This window comes from Rhyacophila brunnea, unplaced genomic scaffold (assembly GCF_057557595.1).
Source record: "Rhyacophila brunnea isolate RB1 unplaced genomic scaffold, BYU_Rbru_1.0 scaffold_6, whole genome shotgun sequence".
Classification (NCBI taxonomy): domain Eukaryota; kingdom Metazoa; phylum Arthropoda; class Insecta; order Trichoptera; family Rhyacophilidae; genus Rhyacophila; species Rhyacophila brunnea.
The window spans coordinates 42283018-42307945 of NW_028233276.1; the positions used below are offsets into that span (position 1 = coordinate 42283018).

Consider the following 24928-nt stretch of genomic DNA (forward strand, 5'->3'; position numbering starts at 1 on the left):
AACTCGTATAATATATCACAATTATAATGATATTGATAGTTTTAAAATATATTATTTTTATCATGTGGTTTTGTTTTATGGCGTAATGGTAATTTTACTTACTACGACAGAATAACGATTCCTCGATATTGATATACAGCATTATAAAGTCAGTTTTAAAGTGATATATCAAACCCCTTTAGCCCTCAACACCTCCGAAGTTGACAGCTGTGGATACGCACCGATATTTCAGCGTCTTTCATTTTCCGGTAACGTATTGGGCCCAAGGCATTCGTAGGGGCCGATAATGCCACTTAAATAATGGATCCACTTAGCCCTACGAATCTATCCCTTCATCTTGGTGAATGCGATTAATTAGAACCTATACTGTTTCCTGAGGCAAAGCGTAACGAATCAACGACGATGCTACAAATTTCATTCGGTTGATACCTACTCACCACTTCCTACTGTTTATTTACTGTCGTATCGATGTAAATTTTACAGGAGAGACAAAAATTGATATATAAGCACAAACATAAAGGCTTTCAATATTATCTCATCGTCATCAGAGGCGCGATAACCCGGTGTGGGTCTTGGCCTCCTCCAACAGCTTCCTTCACCTGTCCCTATCCAGTACCCCCAGAATACGGCAATCACTGGCAGCTTCATCCAAACAGCGAATCTTTAGCCTGCCTCTTCTTCTACGCCCTATTGGATTGCTGGACATCACTCTCTTTGCCGGTTCATTGTCATTCATACGGTGCACATGACCTAGCCATCACAGTCTCCCAATCTTAATTGATTGAACTGCGCTGCAATCTTCGTACAGCCCGTAGAGCTCAGCATTATATCTTCTCCTCCAATTGGTGCCGTCCCTGATTGGTCCATATATACGGCTGACAATTTTTTTTTCAAAAATGTTTAGAGCTCGTTCATTTTGCAGAGTTAATGTCCAGATTTCCGATGCGTAGGTGAGCACTGGCTTTACAAGTGTTTTATAAAGAGTGCTTTTAGTTCGACGAGATAGTATGTGGGACTTAAAATGTCTTAACAGGCCAAAGTAGCATTTATTCGCAGACATGATTATCTTGTTGATTTCTTTTGTAATATCATTATGTCGAGTTACAAGAGAACCAAGGTATATGAAACTGTCGACCGTATCAAACTTGTATGCACCAATATCTAACTTAGGCGCGCCTTCTCGTGGTGTGACATAGTGTGACATAGACAGGCATGTATCTAGTTTTTGCCTCGTTTATTTGTATGAATCAATATCATCTAAATATTTAAAATAATATTTAGTAAAGCGCTCGTAATTATCAAGATTTGTAAATTAGATGTATTAAGGTGATGTCTCTAGGTAAAGTTGTTATCGAAAAATAGCTAGAAAAGTTTATTAATCGGTAAATATATATTCAAAAGTAATGAGAAAAATAAAATAAAAAATTAAGAAGTATCATGGAGTTCTATATACCAAAAATAAGTGTCAAATTCGTTACATTTCTATCGGGTGGTAAGAATGAATGACATAAGATTTATTATCAAAATTACGATAAAAATGTACGTAAATCTATTACCCAGGGAAACGCTAAGCGAAAATTGGAATTTATTATATCCTTAGGTATATCTTTTTTTTCAAATTTAAAAAACATCGATTTAGAGGTTAGAAAGCACGCAATTAAAATCGAAAAATCTCGGCTTACACGCAATTTATCGCGAATAACGCTTAGCGTTTCTATTAAAAATATTATTTATTAATTTTTACGGCAGTTATTTAAATTGAATCTTGTATTTTTGTATATTAACGAATCGATAGAAATCGAAACCATAATAATTGCTCAAATTGGCAACATGTTTGTCTGTATGGTGCTGCCGTTGTGGAATTATTTGGAAACAAAATATCTCCATACAAAACACACATACCATAACATGACGTTGAAAATGAAACTCACACATAGACAAGACAAAATAACATTTCTCTGCATTTGACAAAAATCAGTTTATCAGTTTGAGGCGAAATTGCCATATGAATAAAAATAACTTAATAATTGAAATTACAATATTAACTTAATTTACGTATAAACCTGCCTATATTCAAAATTTGAAACTGCGAATTATTTGCAATTAGTATTTGCTTAAATTACAACTGTTTTTTTTATCATTATTTATGATAAAAATAATCAACAAAATAAACAAATCTCGCATTTTAACATATGGTAGCATTAGTCTATGGTAGCATTCGTGCTCTCGATCTAATATCGGATTTATGACAATTCTTCTTTATTTGGCCATTATTAGGTATATTGTTTGAAAACAGGAAGGAATCGACTCATCAGTAACATTTTTGTCAAGTAAGTAAACTTTTCAGTGTATAATAAATAATATTATTATCGTACCTACATCAAAATGACAAACTATGTCACGCAGTTTTGATTGTCAAACAAACATTCAAAAATTATTGAAAAGAGTTACATATACTGTATTTTCAATCACCATCATGCATTTATCATCAATATATATTATTTTAGGCGTAGACTCATCGTTTTCGTAAAATTATAAATACTTTACGTTAGTTTGAGGTTATGTTTATGACAAATGTCATCGAGCCCATCTTGTACGTTTTGTAAATTATCTAATAGATAGTGAATTTCTTTCATTCGCATATTATGATTGTAGAACCGAATTTAATAAAATAAAATTTTAATTTCATTCAAAATTACTGAAACTTGACTCGAAAATGTATCTCATAATCATCATTATAATTATTCACAATGCTTATACAATGTAATCAATGATTGATTATAATCAAATATTTTATGTGCTTTCAAACACGTGTCCGTGTTTTTAATACAACATAATCGTAAATTGAAAACGTTATCTACAGTGATAAGTTTGACACGAGTATATGAATGTAATTAGGTTATGTTTTTTTGTTTACATATAGATAAATCTTTTAATACTGATGAACTCGACGAAATATTGGACGACAGACTGCGAAGTCGGCGACGGTTACGAGTCCGACAACAGCGACGACATTTACATTCGACATTTACAACCTTCGACATCACAATCCAGGGTGCTTCCCTGGCTCACAAAATGGTAGGTTTACAATTTTCTTAATAATATATTTATTGGTTTTATATACCATCCGGTCATACACTAGATTCATTTTCAATACATGCTTTGGCATAAAAACAAGAATTCATTACATCTTGTACACATGATGTAGCGATTGTCTCGAATGAGGAGTTGATGGTTTGAATAGTAAACTTCAATCAAAACATATTATTACCCATCATTATTTGTATTTTTACTGCTAAATACTTGAATTAATGAGGAAATATGGATTATGTAATAATTTTTTTTTCCTATTGTTTCAGTATGCCGAATGCTGGTCCGGAATTGGAGGAAGATTTGTTGGCGAGAGGGCATGTCGGCGATCGGATAATTGCTTATTACAGGACTGCGATGAAGACATGAAAATGGCCTGTGAGGGTTTTTAACCACTTTGTGGACTTGGCGGTAGTAAACTGTTGGCTAATGTATATGCGGAATTGTAAACTAGAAAATGTACCCCGAAAGGATATTATGAGACTGTTGTCGTACTGAATCAGATTAGCGAAAGCTATGATTCGGTATGAAGATCGGGTAGCCAACATTTTAACACTGCCAGCACGAGGTCGGCCAAGAAACATGTCGACATCGCAGGTAGACACAGAGCCACCAGCTCGCAGGAGAACGGTTTTCCCCCAACCGATCGCTGAGGTACGTTTGGACAGCGTTGGCCACCATTCAGCATCCGTGTGCAGATACCCTGGATGCAAGTCCCGCACCAGGTATATTTGCATAAAATGCAATATATACGTGTGCACAAAATTTTGCTTTGAGCTGTATCACACAGTATAGGATGCAGCTCAAAGCAATTTTAAAGTACATATTATTTAGGGTTTTATTTCATAATTTTAACTAATTTAAAGTGTAAATATATTTAATTATCTTATTTATAATGTTTTTGTATTGTTTTTATTGTGTAATGTTCTATTAAAATTGACCATTCCTATGACAAGTTGTTTTCTTTACCTTCCCTAAGTTTATAGAGTAGGTAATATTCATCTGCAGTGTTACCTGGTATGTGCATATAGTATATTTTACTTTATAAAATAAAAAAAACGTAAAAAAATTTTTTTTGTCAATAGACTAATACTTCTCTTCCATAAAATCAAAGAAATATTTTTTTTGATGGCTGGTTCTCCCTCGGGTCTCAAGTGGTTATATTAGAATATATTATTATATTCTTAAATAATAATATGTAAATGAATTTTTGTCTAGCAATTTTATTCATCTAGAATTCCATTCCATTGGCAACTTTAATTTACTTTTAAAATTAGTTATGGTAACTCACTGCCATCTGATTGAAACTGACCAAAGTTTTTAGTAACAGATTTTTAGAAATTCATGGTAGATGCCTTTAAATATAAATAGATGGCGTAAAAGTCACATTATATGTGTTATTTAGGCCGAAGACATCGCCTTAAGTAGTATTGTTAAAAAAAGAAACGTTAATTCTGAGGTTTCAATATATAATTATATTCTAATGGATTTAAGTTTTGTACTATTCCATTTAAGTCGTTTTTTGCGACTCGGATTTTGCCTTTCGTCATCTTCAAACCAAAAGGCAAATAGATACTAACAACGAATAAAACTAACTCTAACTTATATAAGAAATTAAAACAATAAGTTGGTAAAAACTTTATCACCTACTTATTAAGTCAAGGATCACAATAACAAATAAAACAAACAAATTATGAATAGGTAGTTGAAGTGTTTGTAAAAACCCCTACCTTATAAATGATAATGAATATAATATGAAGCTTTGAATTTGAATTATAAGTAAATAAATATTAATTTTGGTCAGATATTTTTTGTTGCATGCTATTTTTCCAATTCGCAATGACGTATGGAGATCGGTATCGCACTTTAAAATTGTATAAATTGAGTTAATTAAATAATGATTCCACCCTCGTATGAATTATAATTTTGATGGCATTAATATGAAGTGGTTCATTTTCACTCATATATAAAAGCACTAATAGACGCTTAATATAATATATGCACGGCATAAACAGCATGCCGGGGGGGTTAAAAAGCTCTAGTAAGTAAATATCATTTTCATAAAGCTCAAACGCAAAATTTGACGAGTTCGTCATAATATAAACGTGTGCTCTCTTTATACGCGCGTGCTATGCGAAATTAAATCACTTTATGCGCGAAATCGTTCGCAAACACGGCTCATGTTTTTTTGAAAATGTTCTGCAAAGGTTTTGCGAATATTTAATTTCAAAGCGACATTGCAAAGAGAAGATCAAAAACTGTGATCCGTTATACGATTTAGAATTGACAGAAATATACTAATTTGAATTTTTAAGACATTTTTTTTTGAGAACCACTTCTTTAACTGCGGCAGGGTATAATCCCCTGAAGTAAACGGACATAAAATAAATAAGAGTCATTGCACGTATTAAAAAGTATCACGGCATCACAATTTAAATATAGAATATTCGAAACAAATGAAATGAATTGATTACACCACAATTTTCACAGTTAGATGTGTTTTGGAAAATGATTATTAATATCATCATAATATACATTTGCTCAAATATTAGAATTATTTCATGAGGGTTTACTTACGTAAACTGTTGACCGTTGCACTCTGTTTGAAAGAAATCTGGATAAAATACCAATGATTTCAAGTTAAGATTTTAATATCAACTTTACCTAGTAATAGACACAAATATTTTTAAACTTTGCATAACATGTTATATAAATGTTTTATATATTATAATAAAATTCCATGAAGCCATGAAAATAATATATACGACGGGTGGATATGGAATAACTGAAAGTATTGGCCTCTTTCAGGTTAGGTTTTCTATGCGTAATACTTTTAGTAAAATTAATTATTCAATAACAAGCATTAGTTTCAATTCAATGTATTCGAATTATATTACACATAAACCAAAATAATGCCGAGTGGTGTATGGTAAAATATGCCAAGCTAAAAATCACTTTTAGAAATATTTATAGGCTAGTTATTAAATATGAAAATGCATTCAAATCGAATGCAATAACTGCATACAATATTTATGCAATACACTATGGGCGTACAATAATTATAAATTGCCGATTTTTATTATAATAGTAAACTACCAAATATATAGATTTTTTTGTTTTGTGAATATAATATGGAGAAATATAAATAATAAGTCATATTTTAGACACTACACTGATATTAACCCATGTTTGTGCAGGTAATATCGCTTGACTATTTTAATAACCGGGTTTTCGAATATTTATGGATATTACAATCAAATTATATTTTTACTATATAAGTATATAACATGTTCGATTCTAAGAGCATCATAACTCACTCTACGTCGCATTAGTGCGTATATTTTTGAATATTCTTGAAAATGGTGTCCTTATGAGGTTTCCTATAAGATTATTTTAGAACGCGTCCAGAAGAAATTTCTTCTATGTCTTTATTTTAAGACATATAACTATTTTCCTTTCGATAATAATTCGTCAAATGATTATTTTCCGACTTCCTTTCTACAAGGCATGCTTACTTTTCACTCTCTTGAAACTTTTGAAACACTTTTGCTGGTTATCGCGAGGGATGGTTTCCAATCATGGTATCCTAATGAATTTAAATTTACATGCTCCTGTCAATTATTTACGTGGTTGCAGCCATGATTTATTCTGGATCGGAACCGTTTCGTCGTGTCAAGCCTATTAGGCACCATTAACAAGAGGTGCAATACTAGTAAATGCGCTCCTCAAAGACGTATATATTTTTGGTAACGTGATATGTATTTTGTATTCGAAATTTTATTTTTCTGTATAAAATTGTATGTTTTTTGTTTTAAAAATTTTATTTTTTTGTATAAATTATACATATATAGAGTACTTAGTATGTTTTGATTTTTTTTTGTTATTCTTATTATTATTATTTTCTATATTCTCTTCTTCTTTCTTGTGCGTGTAATATTTGTTATAATGTTAATCTCATGTTGTGTACGTCTTGAATTTTGATTTGCTATGTCCACAATGTTTTGTTTTCTTAAATAAATACATATGGATCTCCACAGAGTGGAGGTTATTTTAACAGATGTTTGTTACCAATGATGACGGAGCAGTTACACGTCGGCTTATAATATCGAGGGTCCCGGATTCGAATACTGGATCTGAAAAAAAAATTTTGATGTATGTTTGAGCCCATAGTGTGTTAAGCAAGTGATTAATATTCATTTCTCGTAAAAAACAAAAATCTGTTGAAAAAATCAAATTACTATATGTTTCATTTGCAAACGATGATCACCTTAAATAACAGTATATTACTATATATTTTTTCGACTTTTGGATGTGCATGGAAGCAGTTTTTTTTACTTATGCGAAGTATTTAATGAAAACTTCATTCATTCCAGTATAAGTAGGGATTCCAATCCCGGGATCCCGAGCTGTTTTCAATACCTATGAATCCTGGGATTGATAAACATAATCCCAAAACTGTCGGGATTAATTTTTTTATCAATTTTTATGGAAAATAAAATAAAAACGAAAATATAACAGAAAAAATACTTTTAATAACAAATAACTACATTAGAAACAAACTGAGTTTGAATGAAGTTTGATGTATACTCATGTGTAAGTTGCCGATTTATTTTATTTTTTCACATAAATTAATAAAAATGAGAAATATTGTAAAAAAACAATGCTTCGCACTATTAACAAAGTAATTCCGCCATGATCTCAAACGTTTCACGGCAGTTTATTATTTGAGCGGAAAGGCCATAAGTAGACAATTATTTTTAATCTCACTAACCCATTCATTAAGTATTTACTATCAGAAACAGCAATCTCATATTAAATTCACATTATTATTTATATTACAATATTATTTACTCCATTGAACTTATGTATTTCCAAGATTGAACGTTTACAATATTATCAATAAATGTCTTAAATAGTATAAATTATACTAGATTTATTTTTGACCGATTTTATCAATTTTATTTGTAAATCTAAAAATTTTATATGAACAATGGAAAAAATGCCAATCCCGGGATTGTCGAATTGTAATCCCGAAATCCCGGGATCAGAATTTTGTCTCGGGATTGGATTCCCTAAGTATAAGCCTTCGTATTCCTGATAAAGTGTCATAAGAAATGGAAGCAATATAGTTAGTGTTGTAACATTAAGATAACCGCCTAGTATACACTATTGACTCGAATGATAATATGTGTGTTATTTAGGATCAATACGAATTACGAAAACATGTTATCGTGTTAACGGGTTGGAATAGCCACGCTGTTGCATTTAACTACAAGTAGTTACATATTATATAGGTATATATGAAGTATTTGAAGTTGATCACAGTATGTCGGGTAATTGGGTATTCAATAATTGAGTTCCCGTTCCTTTGACGTACAGCGTCAATTTTAATTTACTTTACAATCCAACGAGTTCAAATTAAAACAATTTTATTTCAATATTCAAAATACAAATATGGAGGTGAATGCGTAGTTTATAAAACAATATGGTATTGATAATGACAACATGCAGCGTTTATTTTGAATGTATTATTATTATCATCATTCAGAATAGCTAAACAAAGGATTTGAATTAAACATTATTGTTTTATTAATTATTGTTTAACAATCGTCCATATTAATATTCAGTCAATATACTTTATCGTATTATCGATATTAATATTGTAATCAATGTTGTCTACGGTGTTTCAAAGAAATATGCCAGATAAAGTAAGAAAATATGCTGATGGGCATGAAAAAATGCTAGATTTTTTTATAATTAAAATAATGTCTTGCAACTATCACTCCAAAGTAGTGACGTCCCTAGATAAAATGCCGCCCCTAGGCAGCACCAAATAGCCGCCTCATTTTATATAGTATTTTTATCATCCTTTCATGAGTCCATTATCTAAAAAATGTGTTGTATGGATACATTACTAATAAAATATTAGACTAATTATTCAAAAATTTGCACGTGTCATTTCTGGTCACCAAGTATGTCGAAGGGCAATGGAAGTAAACTAGATATCGCAAACCCGATAAAACCAGTGAGCTGATTTTTTTTAATGGAGAGATATTTTCGTTATTACTAAGTTTAGGTAGCTATTTCTATTTATTCCAAATAATTCTCCTCGATTTGCCGCCCTTCGAGTAACTGCCGCTCACAAGCGACGCTCAGTCTTCCTACACACACGGGACGTCACTGCTCCAAAGTCACAAAATCAAAGAATAATCAGGTACGAAATTTGGTCACTTAATACTTGTGTTACATTTTATTTATTGATATTATGAGGTACAAGAACCAAAGGAGTCGAATGCTGAGCTTTGCAAACAATTTAAGCTCAAAATAGTCAATGTCTTTAGGACGAGAAAACTCAGATTGGCCGGTCACGTTGTTAGATGCCATGGATCTAGAGCTATCCACAAAGCTTATGGAGAAACGCCTGTAAGCACTCACCCCCCCGAGAAGATGGGCGGATAACATCAAGAGGGACGCAGAGAGGCTGAGAATGGTTGTGCAGTTGGCCATGGCCCTGACTGGTCTGTAAGGCCAGTGTAAGTAAGTAAATATAAAGTTGATTGCCAGCGGAGTTTGGTCAAAGTTTAGTAATGAAAAATTGAATAACACTGATCCATTTCATTGGATGCATACTAAATAATATATTGTAATTTAAGTTTACTATTAACATATTCATTCCACGGCTAATCCTCTATTTGCACTGCAGCGTTGCTACATGGGTTATTTACCCGCTGCATGTCTGACGTGGCAAGTGGTTTAGATGTAGAGCTGGACTGGCCACGCGATTGCTCAATCAACGTGAGCGGCAACGAACCCGCTTGTAGTGTTATGGGGTCAAATCCTAGATTTCGAAAAATTCAAATATTGTTTTTCAATGTGTGCTTGGAGTCGGAGTATGGACCTAATACTTTGAATAAGTAACTAAAAAACTGTTAATACAATCTCCACTATGTGAAGGCCTATACGAGCAACCTACGACCGAACATGATAATGTAATGTGTAATATATAAGTATATACATTTTTTACTAATTCTTCAAGCTCATATACTTTGACAGAAAAAAACTTATATACTCTATCAGAATTTAAATAATTTAATAATATTGTTACAAACGGAATTAAAAAAGTTTAATACTTACGTCAAATATATGACGAATTTAGTTCAAATAATTAATTCAGAAATAAGTTCTAAGTTAATCAGTTGACGTTAGTAGACGAAGTAATAGTTAGTAACAGACAATCGTAATATATTTCAATTGACACTAACTCAAAAACAAATGATAACGTGTCAACAAAAAGTTTCGATGTCCGGAGTCAACCGCAGTGCTCGGAATATTCTGCCGTTGAAGCAATCATCTCACAGTTAGTTTATAGTGTCCAGCGCGCGACCTTTCCGGGTCGTGAAGATTGGGGGCCGAGCGCAATTTGAGTCCCATTCTATTCAGGGGTCGGGCAACAATGAATCATGCCAACACTCTGCGCTTACGACGTGACACGCTCTGGGGTTGAGTGCCACTCGAGATACGGTGCAATAATAATAGTACGGAGTCTGTTAGTTGTATCTATTAGTGATGTTTCAGATATTCAGTACTATTGTCATAATACAATCGTAAACCTTGTTATCTAAGGGCCGTATGTATGAGATTACCAAATTCTTTATAAGCTATTTAACCGATGTTCCACCATATAGCGTATAGCACTATTTATTACGTAAATAATCGGACGTCACACATCATTCAAAATGGCTGCTTTATCTGTCACTTTCAAATGTCATTTTAATAATGCATTCAATACAACAAACGTTTGCTTGAGGCCCTCGTATATTTTATAGACTCTGTAAAACATTTGCGAACTTTAAAAATAGTTCCTAGTCGTGCTGTTTACAAAATACATATAATTTTTGATCCATAGTCTATAATCTAGATAGTAGGTAACTGATACAATGCCTCGTATTTCGATTACAAAACGCAGTATTTCTCATGGAGAGATAATTATGGATTTACGTAAGATTACGATAAAATACCTCCGCTAAACGACGGCAAAGATAGATACCTACTGCTGTATCTGGTATTAAAATAATATGCAATTGGAAGCATTCTGCATTCTTCAAAATTATGGTACCTACCTACCTAGTTAATTATTGTATGATAACTGTAATAAACAAGGCATAACTCTCAAATACACTGGTAACATCAATAGTGTCATACGGTGATTGGTATAAATGATAATATTATACAGAGATCATAACATATTATTATCTAAATCTATTTGCATTTCTGTCATTTATTCTTATTCTGTTTTGACATCTCATAACAGAAGTGATTGAACTGAAGTTAGTCATATGTATGTATTGCCACCAAATGGAAATGTTAAGTGGCAATACTCTATCCTTTCGTACAGTAGAATTATAAAATAAATGTGATAAAAATAACTGATAAATTATTTAAAGTTCATAATATTTATTCATGTATAATTATTAAATTTATATGTTACCGTTCGCACACTTTCAGACACATTTACAATTTCAAAATTTTAAATTAATGGTCGGAGAATGAAATTTTATAAGTTTGCCATTATTCAGATGCCATGATACATTATGACGTCACATCGTGACGTCGCTAAACAACGGATTACATTTGCACTCATGCATACAAATGAGCAATATATAGCCTATAAAGTATTTGAGAATCTCATGCATACGACCCTAATACGTAAGATTCTTGCTAGCGTACTGTAAGTTACGAATTCTATTCCCAGTGAAAACACAAAACTATTTTATGATTTGTTCAAACCTGAATGTATCCGTGATTGTCAATACTATTTCTGTACCATATCTGTTATCGGATGCCGGTGATAATTCCGGTTATTTTTTCTTCGTCTGTCGCCGCTCTAAATATGGATGGAGTATTGGGCTTACATCAGTCTGATCGATTCTTGAGCCAGGATATTCTTCTTCTGATGTTGGGCTTTGTCTTGCGTACTTCCCGGGTCATTTCGGATGTTACGGTACTAAAAATTCTCTATAACTCCTTATAGAAGCAGACTTGAGAGTGGGTCTATTGTTTGGGCCCCGCATCAGTTGAAGTACGGTCTAATGGTGGAGAAAGTCCAAAAGAAAATTTTAAGACTCCTTTACTTTCGGCTGTATGGATATTATCCGTGGCTCTATCCGACTGATTTCCGACGGATTCTTACATACTGTAGCTTAAAATTTAGAAGGGATCTTTATTTAGCTACATATTTTTTCAGATTTATACGTGGCGTAAATGTGAACTCTGCCATTCTTGGTGGTGTTGGCTTGTGTGTCTCTGATAATTACCTTAGGAATCGAGGGCATCCGTTGTTTGTTCTCCCACGGTGCAGAACTAACCTGCCATTAGTAATGCCAATTGGGAGGGCAATAACCATGTTTAATGAAATCGCTTCGGATATTGATATATTCCACTTACGTGAAAATGAATTTAGGTGGACGTTATTTTATTAGTTTTTAGGCCCTGTGCCTATCAAAGTTCACTCTGTGTGCTTCCATCTACTTTTATTTTGTTATTTTTGTTATTTAGTTTATTTCTTTTCTTATTTTATTACTTATTGTATCATTAACTTACACTTCTCTGTATTTTTATTTTTAAAAATTATTAACACTTATTTTATGTCATGTCGTGAACGCTTTGAATTTGTAATTTGTTATGTTCATTATATGTAAAATAAATAAATAAATTTGATTTGATTTGATTCTTCCAGGACCTCGTTTACTCTGATATACTCTAAAATTATAAGATGCAGAAGTATATATTATCTTTTAGGATGTCGCATATACCACTATGCTAATGTAGTTATATTTTTTTTTCTAGATGCCTTTATGGATACCTCGCATTTACTATCGAGGTTTATTAAAGACTTTGGCACGCAAACTACTCTACTTGATGCTAATCAAATGAAAATTGTGCCGGCTGAGAGAATATGCCTTATTAAAAACTGTTCTTCTACCCGCATCGGGTATTGTTAATTTGAATTCGGCCAAGGCCTATGATACCCTGGAAAATTCTTAGTAGCGCAAGGCGGAGGTGATTCTGATGAATATTTTGTCGTATTCATTGGAAACTGAGGACTGCGATTTGTAGTCGAGTTTTTTTCCCGTGGTAAAAGAAATGTCGCATAGGACTGATATTCTGAACATATACTTATCCTATCTTATATGATTGGAGTCACTGTATCTGAAAGGCATGAATCATCATTACATGTCACCAGCTAATGTAGTTATTGTAATAATTACAATACTGTTTAAAAACCAATATTTACAATTTTGCAGTTTTTTGTTTTAATGCATATTCGGGGATGACTAGGTGTGTGAAGATAAAGTTGTTGTTATTTAGATTTTGTGAGGAGAGAGTTTATTTATCGGTACTAGAATAAATAGATACAATGATAAAAATGATAGAGTGATGTTATAATCGCGGGTACGTATGTACTGATAAATTGACTATATCATTGAATTGACTGGAGATGTACCGATATATTAATATAACTGAGAGACTGGGCTCGAGTGGAATGACGGTTCGCTGTGTCGAGTGACCGGACTCTATGTGAATAGTGCTTCGAGTGATGAGTTATGGATTATCATTGCTATTTTTACAAATGAAGTTACATTACAAGAGACATTTTCGCAATTAAACAAATTATAATAAACCTTACTGCTATAGTTATGATTGAGGAGATGCTGACTACTGCTTACACTGCATTGTTTTGTTTTGAAAACAAAACATACATAATATTAAAGTGTGTCACCTTTGTGTAATGCTGAGTGGTATGATTGCTACATAATATATATTATTTTAATTATGTATGAATAAAGGTACTCTCGCAAAGACCCAAATCATATACTTAAATCATATTATTTTCTAAAAATATTATGAATATATTTGAAAAACTATTATTACCTACAGAGCAAAAAATTTAGATACCAATGTTCACTATAATCAGGCCGTGACTCGAAACTGAAAAAAATCGATGGCTGTGTTAGTTATTGTTTCTACTTCGAATGCAATATAATAAACTGTTTGTAAAATGTGATGATTTTTAAATATTGAAATAAAAACGGTAATTACTTTAACGAAATATCCAATCGAAAATCTTCATTTATTGCAAACAAACCGCGTTGCATTCTATGATAATTAATAATTAAAATAATTATTATCGAAATTTGCAATTCAGTGCCATAGCGTCAATATAGTCAGCCTTGATTGGTACATATAAAAAAACGCTGATGTATTAAAAATATTGTTGTTCTATTCTAATAACTTAACCGCTTTTACTCTCATATAATTCGATACAAATATATATATTAGGTAATAAAACACTTGTGTCACTTTTGAATTCCTATATTTGCTATAGAATTTCGTATCAGCTATTATTTGTATTTAATTGCATATTGATTATTTATTTTATCTGTTTTCTACGTTGGCTCTATAAACCATTAAACAAGTGAACATCACACATCTAATGAATAGGTTTCTTAAAAGTTTTATTTTTTACGACAAATGATTATTCGCCTTTTACTGGGATCCAAACATACGCTGAACAAAGCAATACGTGATTTTTCCAGACGCGAGGTTGTTAACTATAACTCACGGCTTCAGAATGAAGAATCAACTCGATTATATTACTCGATACCTACCAGCATGGCCCCCACATCCTGAAGCGGATCCAGGTCAGGATCTTTGGCTGAGCCCCCTACCCATCGCTAGACTTAATAGCAGTGGGATGCTTTACATAAGCGTTTTCTTTATGGTGTGTCAGGTCGAATTAAGGGTATTTGTTTTATTTTGTATTGTTAAATAAATTCACTTGAATTATGAAGTTGTCCATTATCAACATACAATAATCAAAAATTGTATCACAGAACTAGACATTTTAAAATGCGCCGCAGGCGACTTTTTCACTTTAGAGAAAATTTGTGATGAATGTTTATCGCACTTATCAGGACGATCAATCATGTCGCCACCCCCCCAGATCTTGGGCTCCCAGGTTAAAGCCCTGTCGGCCATGCCTACAGGCCAATATTTAGTAACATCTCGCAACTAAAAAATAATTGGTTTCCTTTCCATATATTCTTCTATATATTTAAATCATAATGTAGTATAAGAAAATGTATTAAACTGAATATTTCTAATTGCGGGTTATTATTAAATTTTTGCCAACTATGCCTGATATAATAATATGTATCACATGCAAATATAGTTTATGAATACTGCTATAATATAATATATATGTATATATATTATATTCTGTATATGGAAGAGTGAATATTACGCCCTCTGCATAAGGCCATAAGTGATTAACTCCAATGAAGCATTAATATTAAATGCATGTTGTTGTAAGCAATTTCGTTGCAAGAAATACTGCAAGTGCACTTTAACACGGTGCATTTGATACGTATATTGCTAGGTGAAATGTTTTTATGTGCGTTCGCACGATCTCACATTTTCTACGGCGTTCTTCACCAGACTGTATTTTAATTAAACTTTTTAACTAGATAACTGAATTGTTAGCGTTTTTACTTATTATATTCAGTAGATATGTGATTTAACAAGTACTTTTTTCTGATTTTTAGCAATTAGCTAAAATATGATCTGCGATATACTTTTGCTAAATATTAGCGAATAATATATTAATGTACATTTAAAAATCGATATTGACTTTGATGATACACTTGCATAATTTCAAATAAGTATGATTTTCTCATAAACGTATTCAGCTAATGTTTTCAGCTTCTGAAGAATTGTTTGGTCTTGTACTTTATATTCCCCAAAATAATTCAATTCCTCTCCCCACCTATATTGGCGATCCAAAAATAGAGATACGCCCCATTGCGATACCTTTTAATGCACTTAACAAAAAGTATACTTATAAGAAAGATGTCAATCGTCATCGGGTGTACACATACATAAATTTAAGTATAGCATATAAACATAGCATACATTTTTATACAGAACTAATATATGAAAACCAAACCTAGTAGCGTACAAAAACAACTTTTAATTATATGATTTGAAAAAATTAATACGTTGAGAAATAAACATATTATTTTAATCTTTTATAATTATTGTTGTATTTAAAAAATATTCAGGGTTAATTTACTAATACATGGTGGTCTGTGATCAGCATATTCTATAAGTGTGACATACTTCAATAGGGTCGACTATATCGGGCTTTGTCATCGAAACGCCTCAGGGTTACAACGATGCGGCTGTCAGCGGATCTTCTAATTGCAAACTACACAACATTGATTCTCGTAATTTACCGAATATGCATGTATATAAATAGCGAGTCATAGTTGATGGGTTATCTCAGTCTCAGTCAGACCTCAGATTCAGTCTCAGTATCACATTGCACCACTTCCACCAAGCTTAGGACCAGCGTATTCTCTCGACGCGAGTCGCCTATAACCATTCTTTCATTGTGCCTAGTACTCAAGCATCACTTCCACCGAGCCTCGGACGGTTAACATCTCTCCTGCACTCTTGTACTAACTGTATACCGTTACGCAGCAATTAACTCTCGCTCCCCCATTCATCTGAGCAACCTTCAATCAGTCTCTTCCCATCTCTATACCTGTCACCCCTAAAGTGGTTCTCGTCCCTCAACAACGAGACTCCTAATATTATAAAAACACATTGTCAAGAAATACTTACTCATTTTTTCGAGGAAGAATTATAGGAAATTGTCTCAAACAATGCGATATTTGTATGAATGACGCATGTAGCTTGAAAAATTCACATACGAATAAGAATAACATAATAATACAAAGCTCATAATAATAATAAAATGTTCTTTATAATATTAATATTAATAATAATAAAATATTATATTTAGATGAAATATATTATAATAATATATTTATATTGTAAAATTTAAACAATAACTTACATAACTTGAAAACACCTCAGATATACCCACTAGAAAAAATCATATTTGAAAAAAAATACAATATACGACGCTATTTGAACCCGTATAACCACTGGTATCGCGCCAAATATGCGTTACCAATTATGCTACGAGCCTAATATCTAATTAGGACAATTTAAACTAGTAGGTCATAAATGAAATGCTCATCAAATTGCGTTATTATTGACTATCGGTTTTTGTGTATTAAATCAAGGAATATTAATTACCTTAATTACTAACCGACACCCGGCTCTCGCCAAATATTTGAGTTATAACTTCAACTTGAATTTGCTTTTTTTAATATATTTTAATAACATTTTTTAATAAACTATTTCTTTTATTCAACGAATAATTCACAAGATTTTGAGAATGTAATATTTCAAATATTGAAGATACACAGTTGGCGCGATACCAGTTATACGGGTTCAAATCGCGTCGAGTATCGTATTTTTTTCAAATATGTTTTTTTTTCTAGTGGATATATTATATCTGAGGTGTTGTCTGAAGTTATGCGTGTTCAATAATATATGGAATGTTACATTCTCAAAATCTTGTGAATTATTTGTTAAATAAAAGAAATCGTTTATTAAATACGAGTTTAGTCGTCAATTGAAAATATTTTAACGGATGTGCTGAACATATCAATAGACGATATGTTTGAATAGATTATTTAAAATATTACCATTATTCTTATACCGTTATGTTAACAGTAAAAGGTCAAAGCAATAAGTTGAGAAAAGTCTGGTTTTATATCTCAAAAAGGTATTTAACTTATGTTAAGGTCGTTTTTACTAAGCTCATTCCTAATTCAGGTTGCATCAGGAAAACAATTTCTACGTGTCTCGTGAACAAAATATACGACACAGAACAACGGATGTAATTTAAGGGCGATAAATGCATCTAATAGTTTTGCGGTCATAAATATTTACCTCCTCTACTTAAGATACACTGCCGAAAGGCAGACTCGGAGGGTGCGAAGTGGTTATTTATATCCAGTACAACGATTGAAAATATGATCATAAAATAATGTTAGAACCTAATAACGCTTGAGTATATTGAAACATAAAATTGATATGAATATTGTATTTGTATAAACGACTATGAGATATGATGTATTCTGTTTGAAAATCTTTTTGAAGTTATACTTCTTTTGGGGCATTTCATAGAGAGTGAAATTGAGAGCTGCACGCACACCGTTACGAAAGTGACCGACAGTGTGAAATTAGCTGCAAATCAGTCAGCTGTATATACACGCAAGTTTGATAGTAGAAATGTTCCGTTGCCTAGGCAAGAAATGTATTATTGTCGGCTATTTGCAATTCCTTACGTAAACAAACGATTAAATACCAGAGTGACAGTTGTTTCTTTAGAAATAAAAACAACGAGAAATAATTATATAATTTAGTAATATAAGTTAGAGTATATAGAAATAAACCAACTGCGCTGCAATAAGCGGCCCTTTTTCTTGAGTGTGTAATTTAACAAGATAAGAGCTAGTCGAAGAATCTAGGTTATCACAATTTTTGTTTTGTTACTCCAAAGAAGTATAACTTCTAACACGCGTACATAAGTACACACACCATTTTTTTCATCCATGTTCATTCCTTGAGTGGAGCATATTATTATGGATACTTTCAAGAACTCCTGTCAGTACTCGATAATCTTTTTGCTTCCTCCAGGATCAAATGAGCATCCTGGAGCGCTGCTAAATACGCCTTTAAATAATGCTCATTAAGAGATGTTCAAGTCGGTCTAACAAGCTGTTGAGGCCAGCTGGCCGTCCGAACCGGTCGCCAAAAAGGCCAATTGTATTGCGTTTAAAAAAATTGCGAACGTGATGATCTCGTCACATAGCTTTTTTTATGTCCGTATTGTTTTTTGTACCGTATATTTATTAATTAGAATCATTTATTTTTGTTAGCTCAGGTACTTTTCAGGTCAACTTCAATTTATGTTCAAGTAGCATTAGCACGTAGCACAATTTGGTCCGATGTCTATTTTTCTCAATTTATTGTTAAAATATGACCGGTTGAATAATTACTTATTTTTTGATTTCAATAAAATTGTATTTAACTATCTAATAAAAAAACTTTGTTACAACATATTATTAATACCAAATGCCTGTGGAAGATGCGTACATTGAACGCCACTGACAATAGTTATATAATTATAGTTGTTAAATAATATTCAATCAGTTTTTAATAAAAACCTAAATAAACTATGCAATAATTTCAATAAAACATTTCTTTTAGTCAACGAATAAATAATTCACGAGATTTGAGAATGTAACATTCCATATATTATTGAACATATTTGAAAACATCAATTTTGACACAAATTACGATGCTCGATGAGATTTGAACCCGTATATCCACTTGTATTGCACCAATATGCTTTAACCAATTAAGATACGAGCCTCCTACCTAATTGCGATAATAATTTTAACTAGTTGGTCCTACATGAAATGCTTATCAAATTGCGTTATAAAATTGTATTTTTTTTAATATGATTTTTTCTATTGGATAATTATATTTGAGGTGTTTTCAAGTTATGTATATAATAATTTTAATTGTATTAGTAGTTGTCACTGCATTCGAGCAGCAATGTAACAACATATAAATGAAACAAAAATCTTGGAGTTAAGTAATTAAAAATATAATAATAATAATATAGGGTTAAGTATTTCGGGTGATTCGTTACGGATTACCCATTTTACTTCGTGTCACATTACAAAAACTCTTAGCGCACCTATTTATTGTGATAATGTTCGATTGGGTCCGACTAAGTGCAAAAGCACTCGACAGTGTGCATATCAACTATGCTTGAATGGAGAATAACATACTAGGGTTTGCAATTAAAGTAAGTGACCTGGGGGTGATTTGCGAAGTGCCCGAGGTCAGAACGAATTTCCACCCCCTTTGATACAAAGCGTCCCCTAACGGAGACACTGCAGTATTGTGAGAACATAAGTACATGTTCGATAAGTGTAATATTTTACGTTCGTTGTTTACATAGTTGATAGATGAATATTTATATAATATAAATTTTATTTTTGTTGTATGACTTTAGGTATAACGATGAGATCAGAGAATGAACCAAACAGCCTCTCATCATGCTGAGAGTGAAGAGGCGACATTGGACCAGGCTCGACCACGTACTGCGGATGTCAGAAGATAACCTCAAGCTGGCTTTAAGCAAACCGAATTCAAGTGACCTGGAAGGCCGCTAAATATTATCTATAGAGTATATACCGCGGAACTACGGGATATCGATATGAACTGGAATGACTGGTAAGCGACAGGGATTCTTGGAGGCACCGTGTGATGTCCATATTATGTTCCAGGTAAATTTCGGAAATGGCCGAAATTTTTTTATGAAATTAATGATCAATTAAACTTAAGAATCTAGCATTTGTTATTGAGTGATTATTATAATGTTGAACTCCGTAGAAATGCACCTTTCAATAAACAAGTGTGTATGAAGTGAGACTCGAACCTGCATCCATTAGATCCATCCAATTAACGTACCAGCATTTGAAAATTGATGCTGTTCCCGCCCGGATTTCTGTAAACTGACTTGTATCTAAAAACTTACAAAATACGTAATAAAAACTACCGAAATATAAGGGTAAGACAGTAGAAAATAGGTATGTTATTAAATTAGAAATACAGAACAACGCGTATTTTTTTCATCTCGGTGCTATACTATACGGTTATCTCTTTCCGATAAGAAAGCTCACAGCGAACTTTGCTATAGTCAAATTGTATACGTACAATTTATATAATAACTTAATTGTACGATATTATTATTTAACTACAGTTTTAAAAAAACTTGTCTATGAAAATGAATTAGTTTGATAAAAGTTAATCCAGTACGCTTTTCAGCAAATAGCTTAGCACTGGCGCAGAAAAAAAAACGCGTCAGCACAAAATCACATCTTGTCGATCGACTTCGTTTTTGGTTAACATTATTATTTGATGTGCTGTAGACACAATGGCTGTAGACAGGGGTTTCCAACAGCGTTCCCGCAGGCGTAGCTAGAGCATCAAGACGTTATTGGACTGCGCCTGCAACAAAATGTTAATGAACATTTCTAAATTCGTATTAAGGCTATACTTCAGCTGGGGCACAGTCTAAAACGATTGTGACTACGCGACGCGAAGATTGTGTAAATGACGCTTGCGTTGGGTAACGTTTTTTGGTCATCTTTACACGATTTAAGAATTAATTCCCCCGTCGCCATCACAAAACAAATTGACGTGTTCACAGATCGACTTTCGCTCTCCGATTGCCAGCCAGTCCGAAATTTCGTCGCACCTATAGTTGAAAATTATTTGCCGTTTCACTGAAGTATTTAATAAATCAGTATAGTCAAATGTACAAGTATCTTTGTACATTTGTAAATATAATTATTAATAAGTAAATCTTAAGAAAGTAAGTAAGATTAATCATCAGTGTCTGAGTACAAAAATGTCTATAGTAGGTAGCGTATGTCAGTGATCTGGTATCTCCTTCCTGCTTTTGTGGCGAATTACAGGATGCCGATCACATCCTCTTGGGGTGTTCCCATATGTTGGTCTTCTTCTAAGCATTTTAAAAAGCCTAGCCAGGAGAGTCCAAGATTCTTAACAAGAAAGTTATGGAGGTTTTATTGAAAAAAAAATGTGACTACTAATGCTTTCTTGATAATCAAATCAAAACCATTTGAGAACATCTGCACGAGACAGTTGTGTCAGCGATCGTTCAAGAAAAAGACAATACTTACAAGAGATACCCATCGTTTTTACTGTTCATACTAACACAGTTTTTTTTTTAAATGGTGATAATGCAGATTTTCTAAAAGCAAAATATATGTTTTACAATTTCATTTTGAATTCTTAACATTTTAAACAGATTCTCACAACGGAGGTATAAAATATATAATCTTGAAGAAAACAAATTAAAAACTTTATTTTTTCTTTTGTTATTATTATCGTGAGACAGTGAGATATAATTAATAAGTACACTGACTATTATTTTAAAATGCAATAATCATTAATCTGAAAAAAATTCTACTCTACAAGTATTGGAATCAAAAAGATGAATGCATGCGATCTTACTCGACTTTTACCTGTAGAGATGCTGTTTGAACAATACATGTTATATACTTACTATATATTAACAGGTTATGGATATACATTAACATCACGTTATGTGCTGTCACGGTAAGCTTACGCTGAGGGAAAAAGTGTGAAATGTCGTTATTTAAAATGTTGTCATGCTCCCATCTCGTAGCACATTTAACACATATCGAATATTGTCAGTTAAAAAAATCTGCCAAAATGGCTAGAATAACAATGAGGTGACCTCACGCATATCGCGCTACTCACGTCAAAAACGCGTGTTCTATGTTTTTAGAAAGCAACAAAAGTTTTGATCTCCTCTTCTCAATCCGAGAAATACTTGAGTTGGCACTTTCCATACTTGGATTTATAGAGAAAGTGATCATTCAAAATATATTGCGGAATAACGAAACCATTGACTAAATTTACCAGAATGATAGCACGTGACATCACGTAATGTGATGGTAATATGTTCTCCCCATTAGGGTTTCGTAACTATTTAACTGCATCATGACATGTTTGATGCAATAGTATAGAATATAGATTGTAGTATTGCGCAATAGTATATCTGCAATAATCTAAATATATACAATATTGATAATAATATAGAACATAAAAATAATAATAACTAACCGTAAGAAAGCAAGGGCATAGGTATACGTAATAAAGATTATGTAGAAGAAATTGCATAGAAAATTTTAATTATAGTAATTTATCTATAGTATCTTATAGTAATTTATCGAATATATTTGAGCACCTTATTATCAAAACCTGCCTAACTCCACGATCCAAGTTGTTAGGATATATGAAAAAACTGCTGTGGCCTTAATTAATATAAAAAGAAGACAAGTCATAATTAAGGAATTATTGATAAATGAATAATACCTTATTTAGTGTTTTAACGTGCCCTTAGATAAGTTTTGTAGGTCAACATTGCGTCTTTGAGTAGGTTTTGAAAGCAAATTTGTTATCTTGCTTACAATAACGTTTCCATTATATGGCTCTAATTAGATGAAAAAATAATTCGGCGATTTTTATTTCTGATGCCATTTTGATATATGGATCTGAGTCTTATATGAAATTGAACGATTTTGGACGTCGAGTAGGTTTTCAAACAAAAATTGATTTTTAACGAGTAAAATATTTTGCGTAAATGTTGAAATAGAAGACAGTTGACACCGAAATTTGAAAAAATATGTCGTTATGTAGGTTTTAAAACTAAGGTGCCCATTTCTCGACAGCATATAGAACGCACGCTACTGGTACATACATATATGTGTCGCTACATTTCAAAATCTACCAAGTCTACCTTTAGGTATTTTTTTATTTTTTTATGAATTCCTGAAGAACTACTGCTTTCTAACATTTCTCCATTATCAAAATGTGGAATTTATTAATTTTAAATATTCTATACTCGAAATAATACAAACGTTCACCATGGTGACTGTGTATTTGAGAAAACAAAAAGCTGTTTTTCTCCTATTCATCTATTATGGACTTGGCTGATTTTGAAATCTAGCGACACATATATTCATTTTAATAAACTTTGTAAGTAACATGCTATATCATTTCATATGGGTTATTGGGTCGTATTATTCGTAATGTTATCTCGATATTTCATGATATGAACAGTTTCATTTGTTTCTGTTAGTTTTGCGACAGTTTCAAAACTTTCTAGCACCACTAACGTTGTTCTTACAAAGTGAAATATGCTTTCATCGCACATAATGTTATCGACAGAGTCAAACAAAACATAGCCCGCCAATAAAACATTAGCATGCAGCTAACAAACGAAATTTTCCTTTCAGAAGCGAGTTATACAATATGGTTATAATGTATGGGGATATTTATGGTATTCCGGCCAAGTAGACCGTAAATAGACGGTAGGAAAATGCATCCGGTACAGAGCAGAATGTGCAGTCAAACGAATTTTATTACTCACAATGAACTGGTACGGATCACATTCACCTAGGCACTGCCAAAGACTTTCAAAATGAGTATTTTTTATAAAATAAATCTACTTAATAATAATATATTCACATTATTGCTTTTGCTATAGGTAGAATTTAGGTGGGTGTCTAGCTACACCTCAGAGTAATAATATAAAGACAGTGGGCATTGTTTGGCTAAATGAAGCCATGTTTCTTGCGTATAATGCACAATAGAACATAATTTTTATTATCATTAACTTAACTACGAAACATTATACCATCATGTTGCTTCTTAGTACGGCAACCAAATTTAAACACAACATAATATTTCCTACTGAATTAATTAAAAATAATTATCACTTACTTTATATTTAACACAAAAACAATAAATTTCAGCAACAGGTGCTCTCAGTTATTAAATGACTGTAGTCATTAAAATCAATATTTACCAGCGACGTGTGCAAAAAATATTTAATTCAGCCGTAGATATTATATCTTACTCTAACGCATATTGCGTAGATATAAATGAGTAGAATGCTTTATCTTACGCACTTATGGTTCCTTTTTGTTCAGGTTTTGCTTTTCACCTATTTTATGTACCCGATGAGTTACACTCATAGGCTTGAAATTCAGTAAATAAGTTTAAATGCGGTGACCGTAGGTAAAATTAGGTTAGGTTATATTAAGCGATCTGGTACTCCAAACATGACGTCTTTATACAGCATTCTAATCGACCAAACGGAAAGTTCTTCTCAGTCGTTGTCTCATTTCTGATGATCAAGATATTCACGAGCAGTTTTTATTTTGCACAGGATTATACCTTAATTATTCTTGCAAGTATTCTTGATTAAGATCGTTCCTATGCG

The 24928-nt window shown here is 32.3% G+C and overlaps 1 long non-coding RNA gene across 1 annotated transcript; it reads left to right on the forward strand.

The window, feature by feature from the left end:
* The first annotated feature begins 2212 nt into the window (after positions 1–2212).
* On the forward strand, positions 2213–3458 carry LOC147065701 (uncharacterized). Its single transcript, XR_015071844.1, has 3 exons — positions 2213–2330; positions 2924–3078; positions 3360–3458. It is a non-coding gene; the product is annotated as an uncharacterized LOC147065701 (long non-coding RNA).
* The last annotated feature ends 21470 nt before the right edge of the window (positions 3459–24928 follow it).